The following is a 10,274-nucleotide window of genomic DNA, read 5'->3' as shown; positions in this document are numbered from 1 at the left end:
GGCCTTATTTGCCTCTAACAAATGGACGTACACCGACCGATCTCTCGCTATACATATAGCTAGCTAGGTCCTTATAACTCGTTTTTACCCACACGTTAATCGATCTACCTCATTAATTGTGTTTCTCCCTTCCTCCGAAAACAACAATTGATCTACCGATCTAGTTAGGTTTGCTTACAAAACACATGGTTCCCCTTCATCATCCATGGATGCGTCCCGACAGATCTATCACGCACAGGCACACACAAAAACACATCCCCACTCTTATTGATAACATTGCAGTTCCACCCTCAGTTTGTCTAGTAGGCCTCTCCCACCATCTTCGAGAAGCAACTCCATCATCCATCCAGCACTCTACCCCTCTCCCTCCCTCTCCCTCCCTTTCTCTCTCCTCTCTCTCCTCTGTCCCATCATATTTCCCGTCCTTCAGTTATGTATGGATGTCGACCGATCTCCCTCAAGACATAGCTGGGTCTCTCCTTCTCAACACATATACGAGTCGTTCTACCTCTATAGTTAGACCTCTGCCTACCCCTCGCCCACCCCCTCCCCCCCACACACCGATACATCGAGCGCTCTAGTCATGTCTCCCTGCCACACACAAACTTGACATGTGCCCTTTAACGTTCCGGTAGGCCAGTCGCCCTATATCTTTGACTTACACACACACACACAATTTTGATGGCTTTCTTCATTGATCTCGCACCCACCCACTTGATCCTCTCTTCGACTCTATCGATAGCTATGACCCCTCCCTCTCTTCTCGTGGATTGCCCGACCCTCTATGTATGATATGGATAGGCCTCCATTTCACACACATTGCATGCAAAATTTTGTTTGAGATGTCATCGACACATATTCCCACAAATAATTCACGAAATCAACCCCCACCCCACCCCCACCCCAAAACAAAAAACACTCACGAATGCGGTTTGTATCTCTCACACACACCCACGTAGGTGGGGGACATGCACGAAGAGAAGAGGTGCATGCATGGCGCACGTACTCCCGTCTCTTTCCCAACCACCCCCGTGCGGGTACACGGTGGAGCTCATTTCTGTATGAAAAAGGCAGCCCGCATGGTAATTTGGCACGTGTACTGGTTGTCCACTTGGTGGAGGGAGGATCGTCTACCACGGGTGAACAAACAAATTGTGACTTGACGTGTTATGTTAAAAAAAGAGGCAAACCATGTGGGGCCTACCTTAGAGTCAAGGCTCTATACACTGGAGTACTTTTGATGTGTCCCGTCAACTCGCAGAACGAGGAGAAGCTTGCTTAGTTCGCCGTCTCCCCCGCCCACGGGCGCGGTGGCTCGCAGGATGAGGTGAAGCTTGCTTCGCCTTACGCCCGCTCCCTCGCCCATGCGCGCGGTGGCTCGCAGGACGAGGAAAAAAATTTACTACTCCCTCCGTTTACTCCTCGTCCCTGCTACCTTGGTTATAGAGATTATATCATATTCTTTGGAATATATATGTCCTTTAGTAGATTTCAATATGAACTACTAGTACATACTCCAAACACTGATGTATATAGACATATTTTAGAGTGTAGATTCACTCATTTTGCTCTGTATGTAGCACTCTCCCTCGCCCCTCGACCCTCGCCCACGTGGTGGACGTGCAGCAATTCATTCGGTCTCATATAGCCAGAATGATATCTACTGCACTACCATTATTGCTCGACTTCCCGAAGAGGCGAAGAGCCAATCGCAAGGTTAATATTTTGGAGATGCCAAGCGCAAGGTTATAGGAGAACGAGTAGTAGGTGCCGCATCATTTGTAAATAAAGTTTTTTTTCTTCAGTGGCACATACGCAATATGATAGGTTCATATGGAGAGAAAAGGAAACCGCTTCACTATATACATAGTCAGGACGGGACAGCCTACACGGTTGCTTGCTGGGGTTGCTCTCTTCACACTCTCTCGCACAAAACGATTGTGGCCACATCTCTAACATCCCCGCGGATCACGTCCGCTTGGGGAAGGGGTGGATGCTTAGTATAGATGCGGTGGCCGTCGCCGACGACGAAAACCCACTGTCGGCACGTCCCGATCAGGGGTCCCCGTCATTCTCTCTCACAAAGCCAATGAGGTTGCCTTCGTCCCTTGCTCACTGCCGCGACGTGGGCAGTTGCCCCGCCCTCCTCAAGGTTGAGCTACATCCCTCAGATACAACTCCCTTTACAGCCGGCTTGCACCACTACTCCAGCTGCCCACATCACTCCCTGTGGATATTTCTCTAGTACTTATTTGCCCCGCACATACCTCTACTGGCTTCTATGTACTGTATTTGTGATGAATTTATGTCTCATCAACTAGTCCCAGTAATCTTATTCTAATCACGCTTCTTCAATTTCTTTGCCGCAGGGATGCTCATCTCGATTTGGGTGAAACTGCACAAAATGATCCGATGGTCAAAAGGTTGCAAACTTCATTTCTTAGGAAGCACCATGTTGCCAGCAAATTAAAGCCTTGTTAGGCTTTACGGTTCAAGGGCTAGGGACTGCATGGATCGTTTTTTCTTTAGCTACCTCTGTTCCAAAATAAGTGTCAACTTTAGTAGTAGTACAACTTTGTACTAAAGTTTGCACAAAGTTGAGACACTTATTTTGGAATGGAGGGAGTACATATTTGCTATGATCTGTCAACCATTGAGATGCAATAGCATGCATGTTAGTCTCCTTTGTATTTGATGAAATGTTGCAACGGGCAACCTTGGACGCAAGATACATGTAACAGAAGCTGGAAGCTTCATAGCATTGTACAAATTTATCTCACTGATAAATTACAGTACGTACTATACTAGTACTTCCTCCGTTCCTAAATATAAGTCTTTGTAGAGATTTCACCATGAACCACATGCGGATGTATATAGATGCATTTTAAGTGTAGATTCATTCATTTTGTTCTGTATGTAGTGGAATCTCTACAAAGACTTATCTACTAGTAATAGCTAGCCCCCACTACTAGGAATTCTCTATCCTCTCCTTGAGCCACGTCATCAAAATTGTGTAGCCATTAGATGAAGTAAATCAGTCCATAATAGCCGTCTAATCTAGACGTTGAGAGGCTCCGCACTAAGCCACATGCAAGCATGCAGAAATACCATGGCACATGCATGTGAGTGGGTTTTAAATCACATCAACATGTCTACATGCAAGCATGCACCGGTAGCATGCATGTAAGTGAGCTTTTAAGTCCCATTAACATGTCAAAAAGAAAAATATAATCCCATTATGGAGTAGGAGTTGGCTGATCTTTTTTCCTTACGTGGGATGATCTAAATGATGATGGGATTTTATTTAGTTTGGCTACCACATTTGTCATGCGGTTATAGAGTTTTTTTTAGTTCTATGAAATCGATAATTTTGCGCAGAGAGATATACCGCTGTTTTGCGGCAACGCGCAGGGACTCATCTAGTAATATTTAGGAACGGAGGGAGTACTACTATGTAAAGAGTTAGGTGTCGCACGATGATAGTGTGAGGTGGGCCATGTAATCACTGAGCATGTGTGTTTTCACTGCTCTTGCACGCCTCCACTGTAAGAATGGAGAAAATTGCAATCTAGTAGTAGTACCTCCTTTCGCCGAAAGCGTGGGACATCCAGCAGGCCTACCACCTCAGTAATAAAGACCGATGAGCCGTCAAATCACATAGACCCAACAGTAAGTTGGACGGACGAAGCAACCATCCCTCTTGCGCCAATGAGAGGTCGCGTCCGCTCTGCCCGGGCATGAATGCGGCACCGATTCTTTGGAGCTGCGCTGACCATTTCGGGCAGGAAGCGCGCGCGGGCGATGGAGGGGCTTTGGGTGGGCCAGGCTGGTCAGGAGCGGGCGTGGCAGCTGTCCGCATGTCCCTACCGGACACGCCCGGAAACGAGAGGATGCACCGACTCTCGCGGCTAAAATCGTACACTACACAACATCTCTCTGTAGGAGTAGGTCGATCTGCCGCTCTCTCTAACACACACATGCTATTAAACACACACACACACACACGCACACGCACGCACCTTGGTCCCGTTGCACCTTCTAACATGACTTATTACACCTAGACGGAGGGAGTAGTAAGTATACGAGATACGGTGGCACACTGACTTAAGTCAAATACATGTGCCCAAAATTTGTGTGCATGTTATAATAAGGATTCACTTAAAATAGTACATGAGCGAACAGAGGGATCAATTGGACAGTGTTCCCGAGCAGTAGCGAGATGTGTGAGGTAAGATACACCGCCGGCGCTTTTAATTTTTCTTATTAATTTGTTTGTTTCACCCTCTGACTGGTGGGACCCAACGTACTACGTGGAGAGAGGTAAGGTGACTACGGCTGCATTATTTCTGCACCACTGTGGATAGTCTTACCACCAAAGCCACATGACACGATTATGATTGAAATCCCAGTGACTCCCACACACAAAAAAACATGGCATGCTTGTCACATGAATGCAGGAATGTATAAAAGTTTATTTCCCTCTCGCTGAACATAACAGGAGGGTTGTGTAGCTGGTTAGCCTGTTTGCTCATCAAACTTGAGGTCTCGGGTTCGATAACTACACTTGAGCATAATTTGTGCCAGGAGGATTCTTTGACTGGTCAAAATGTTTTCTAGGGTTTGCACGCTTCACACTCTCTCTCCAGTATATATATACACGCTGGAGCCTCAGCGCTTGTAGTTGCTCTCATCACACTCTCTCGCCCTTTCTCGCTGGAGCCTGAGTGCTTGTAGTTGCTCTCTTCACACTCTCTCGCCCTCTCCCGCTGGAGCCTCAACGCTTGTAGTTTCTCTCTTCACACTCTCTCGCCCTCTCCAGATCTAAACAAGACTTTGTTGGCCTCTCTCTCCCCTCACTGCTGCGCAAAGAGCCGGCAGGATCCGTCCGTCGGGAAGGGAAGGAGGCTTAACGCTGTCGCCGTCGGTGAGGGACTACCAGCGCAACTGTTCACTTTCCACCCAGCGGCGGCACGGGAGGGCCTCCGACCCCTTCTTCTTCGCCGCCGTCCCGTCGCCCACCGAACCACGCCACAAGAACCTTAAGGTATAATTTACTTACTCCACATGCATTGCTCTAGCTGCATGTATACCATGAATCTAGGACGTGGTTCAAAGAGGAAAGGAGTGGGGTAAAGTAGTGGGAAAAGTTGTATATAGCATGAATCTAGGACGTGGTTCAAATAGGAAATGAAGGGGGAAAGTTGTATAGCATGAATCTAGGACATGGTTCAAAGAGGAAAGGAATGGGGGAAAGTACTGGGGAAAGTTGTATCGCATAAATCTAGGACGTGGTTCAAAGAGGAAAGGAAGGGGCGAAAGTACTAGTTCAAAAAGGAAAGGAAGGGACAAGGCTGTAGAGTTTGAGCAGGACTAGATTTGCTGCGCTCACATAGGGAAAGGTGTCTAAAGATAACAAAACTGGGACCAACACAAATATGCTCCTTGGTTGTTTGTTCTTTGTTGCAACAGACTGTGCATGACCACAATACATCGGTAGATGCACATGGTGCTGGTGCGTCCACTGCCCCATGCAACTCATTAGCTGTTGTTAATCTAAGGCCCTGTTTGGTTAAAAACTCCCTAGTCCCTACCTGCTTGGTTCCAGGGACTAAACATGGACTAGAGGTTATTAAATGACATGCTAAAAGACCATGTTACCCCTAGTAATGAACTAATAGAGACAAGGTGCGATGCGTGGCAGGGGCAACTGTTGGAAAAAGTCCCAAAAAGACTCCCTCAGGGTCTTCTTTCTTTAGTCCCAAATGCCCACTTTTAGTCCCTAAAAGTCCCTCCTGTTTGGTTTAGATGGGACTGACACGGAGTTTTTTTAGTCCCTACACCAAAATGTCCATGTAAACAAACACCCTCTAATAATGCCGCCGGAAAATTGATGCAATGCCATAGTTAAAAGCAAATTACATGTTTAACAAATTTTATTGTTAATATAATCTCTATGTTAATATTAATCAATGCCACCGTTTGAGAAATGCTACTGTCTTGCTTTCTTTCCAATTTAGATAAGGCAGATGCTTCTTTTTGTTGGCTTCTGTGTCATCCACCGTTATTGACCACTAATTGTTTCCTTTGCACCTCTGTGTAAACAGGGTTATCTACTTCACCTCGTTGCCATTGTGACCTTTTGTTGCACTGCACAAAACACTTTTGTTTTAACAGTGTTTTGTGCAGTTCAACCAAAATGTCACACCGACAATGTTGCTTGATTGCTTGATCTTAGTGGAACTGCACAAGAGGAGATCTTACTTCCTATCCGGGCGAATTTGGTTCAGATCTTCTTCTTGTGAGTTGTTTGAATTCCGCATCATGAGAGGTCAGTACTAGCCTTCTTTCACATGATTCTGCAGTGTGCTTTCATATGTTGTGCTGCTTGTACGATAATGTTGCTTGATTTTAGTGAACTGCACAAATGGAGACAAGACTTCCAATCTGTATGTGCACCGTAATATCCCATTGAGGTAAGATAAGGATATTTCACAACTGCTGGCCTGTATTTTGCCACTTTCATTAGAAAATTAAGTTTAGTACTATACTTGTGCTCCCTAATTGGCATGCCAAATCTTACATTGAAGGCAAAGCTTGTCTGTTATTGAACCAAGTGATGAAGGGGAAGAACAAGCGGAAGAAAAACAAAAATCAACTCCTGGTGCTGCAATGAAGCACTAGAACTGTGATGACACAAGTAATGATATAGTTTTGCATCTTAATTTATTGCTATGGCTGGAATGAGCAATTGTTTTGCCACTGATTTGATGCCACTCTTAATGTAATTTGTAATTATCTCTACTTGTGCAAACAGGGATCTTCTTTGAAGATACCATATATTTTAGTGGAACTGCACAAGAAGATGTTGGAAACATTAAACTAATCGAGGAGTATATAGTAAGCGTGGCCACCACCGTAGATAGCAACAGATGGTTCCGGAGAAGTGCTTCATCTGTATGCTCTACACAATAAGCCTCCTGACAAAGGTTGGTACTCGCCCACTGATTTCATCCATATGATTGAGCTTTGTCATCTCTATTGGTGTTGTGCTACTATTTAGATACTATCATGAAAAAGTGGTATTGTCCTTGAGAAGTGCTTCATCTGTGTTGTTTTAAATATTTTCTTTCCTTTTTTCGAGAAAACAGGGATGCTAGCATTTAGTAGTCCTCTTGTCTTTGCACAACAGGATCATCTTCCTCTGAAGAAGAATATGGAGTACGTGAAGTGACTAGTTCCGATTATGCCAGGATGAAGAAGCCCTGTCTATCTTCTCATCAGAAGGAGCAGTTGAAGGATGGTTACATTACTCCCCACAAGACCAAACTAACTTCAGCTCAGAAGGACTGACAAATCTCCATTTTTTTGCTGTGATGCGCGAGTACAATGTTGTTCTAGGATTCTTTCTGGTGAGTTCCATTTTTCTAAAAGTGTGCTCTACATGGACCATGTATGTGCCTGTTGAAACTGTCAATTCATAGTACAGTTTGCTTTATACTAATCACTTTTTTGTATTTGTGCAAACAGGGGTGCTCAGCTTGATTTCAATGGGAACTGCACAAAATGTTCATGAATACATCGAATCATTCATTTCCACCACAAGAAAGGAGGTGCCGATAAGTTCAAGGCGTTGCAACATATAAGGGCGAAATCATACAAGCTACGCGCGAATTTGGTTGATTCTGGTGGAACTGCACAAAAAGAACAGCTGGTTTATTTAGCACGAGGTGCCATGTCAATGTCCGAACTGATGGCAAACCCGGCCCATTCCACAATCATAGGCATTTGATATTTTGGAATGGGACAACCTTGTCAAATTTTGCTCATTGATTTTAGCAAGACATGCGTTTGATATTTTCAAATGGGACGCCCTTTGCTGTCAGCAGCGTCGATCAATTTTTTCTTTATTCTTTAGTTGTGAAGTAAATATTGCCTCTGACATGTGAGTCGCTAAGATGCATAATCATAGATTGTTTTGAATGTTCTCTATGAATTGCCAGGTCTGTGTGTTTGATTGCAATTTACAGAAACGCTAAAAAGCTGCTCAAACTCTTTGTACTCCTTCTGTTCCTTTTTACTTTGCACATTGTGAAAGTGCATACTTTTTTGTATAAGATTGGTCAAAGTAGAGATACTTTGACTGCAGACAAAACTTGTATGCAGACTAGAAAGGATCGGAGTGAGTACATGTGAAACTGCTGCAAACGAGGTGATCACCCTGGGAATAATGCTAGTACGTATTGTTTTGCATGTTCATCCAATGCTAGTGATACAGGAATTTGAACTAATCGAAATAAATTCATTCATACACGGTCGGATTTCATATAAACATGCCGGATTTCATTACATTTCATACATTCTTCAACTAAAAAGGGGTGCACTAGAGGTATAATTAATTAACCGAAGCTACCCACCTGTGTCCCGCTGAGCCGAACAGAAGCTTCAGTGACTTAACTGCAGGTGCAGTTCGTAACTGACATGTGGCCTGTTGGGCCCACGTGTCAGTCAGCCAACTGCACCAGCAGATAAGTAGAAGCAGCGTTCTTCTCCAGCGCAGCTCTCCGACTCCACGTCGCTGCCAAGAAGCTAGCCGGCCGTCAATGGTCAACCCGCCTAGCTTGGCTTCAACCGGAGGGTAGCAGCGGTGGCCTTACTTGGACCCGAGGGCGGCGACCTACCGTGTTCTACTCTTCCTTGTTTTCTGTGTGGCGCAGCCTCGTTGGCAGCGGGGCGGGGCCTCGGCGAAGCCGACGATGTCCTCAGTCTCGTTGCCGGCAGGGTGGGGCCTCGGCTGAGCCGGCGATGTCCTTTGCCTCGTTGTTGGCGGGACGGGGCCTCGGCGGAGCCGGTGGTGTCCTCTGCCTCGTTGTTGGCTCCACGGGGCCTCGGCGGAGCAGGGCCTCATCGACGCCAGCGGAGCGGGGACTCGTCGGAGCCGGCATTGTCCTCTGCCTCGTCCTCGGTCTCGCCAAACAGCGCCTCACCCGCTTCATCGCCCTCTTTGCTAGCCTCTTTGTAGGCGGCCGCAGCCTCCGCCACCCGTATGTGGTACCGCCAGCGCTCGAGGCGGCCCTTGCGGGCGGAGCGGTACGAGTCGAGCAGCGCCTCCTGCTCCGCCCGCTCCGCGGCGATCTGCTCCTCCGCCTGCAGGTGCTCCTGGAAGAGATGGTGGTTGTAGGCGGCGTCGTCCTGCGCCTCCCGGAACTGCTCCTCACGCATCTGCCTCACCCTGTCCATATATTGGCACAGGCCTCGCCGATGGTCATGGTGCAATGCACCGGCGAGGATGGCACGGAGGAGGGGGTTGGCGCCGGATCGTCGACTACCATGTTCTCCATTGGGACATCGTCGTCCTCCGGCTGCCTGCCGGCCAGCCGGTCGGCAGCAATGGCTGCCATCTCCTTGTGGTTCATCGTCCGCCCGTCCCGAAGAGCGCTGGAGCGCGAGGAAGCCATGGTGGGCAGTAGTGGTGTGGATAGGAGAAAGGGAACGAATGCGAATGAATGCGGCTATGGCCGGCGCAACAGTTTATATAGCAATGGTGGGCAGGCGGAGGGACGAACGTGTGGCGCCGGAGTAGCCGCCTCGGAAACCGCGTATCATTAATGTGGGCGGCAGATGGACGGACGGACGGCACTTGTGTCGTTTGAAGGCGGAGCAATCGCCTGCACCGGGAAGCGGGGTGGGCGGCGCTGACTGTTCAGGCGGAAAGCGCGCATGAGCGAGGAGATGACTTTACTTGGAGAGGATGACAATGGGGACCCACTAGGTCCATAGCCTCACATACGCAAGTGCCTCCTTATTATATATATAACTATAATTTATTTTGCTTCCTCCTGGTTTCATGACATCACGGTCCCACACCATTGTCAACCTATGTAGTAGTCAATAAACGAGATAATTGCACAAGAAGCGGCCGACAGCTGGGACCAAGCAGCTCGAGCAGTATTTGTGTTTTTGAGGTGTGAGCACTGCAGAGTTTTTCGATGTTTAGCCCAGATATTAATTTTTCTCCTCTGAACAATAACGAAAACATCGCTGCAGGTATTAACTGGGCGGGTTGTGGCCCGTCTAGCCCAAGCCAGATATCCAGCCCAGATATTAATTTTTTTCAAGTTGAAAATGGCTAGCCCAGCTATACTTTTTTTAGGAATACCCAGGCAAGGTCAAGTTGTTATTCTCCGTCCTGCCGGGCTGCAAATCTTTCCTAGGAGGGATGCATTAGGCTTAACAAGAAAATGGGCTTTAACAAATAATAAATGGGATGTAATTAT

This window comes from Triticum dicoccoides, chromosome 4A (assembly GCF_002162155.2).
Source record: "Triticum dicoccoides isolate Atlit2015 ecotype Zavitan chromosome 4A, WEW_v2.0, whole genome shotgun sequence".
Classification (NCBI taxonomy): Eukaryota; Viridiplantae; Streptophyta; class Magnoliopsida; order Poales; family Poaceae; genus Triticum; species Triticum dicoccoides.
This window is presented reverse-complemented; position numbering follows the sequence as displayed.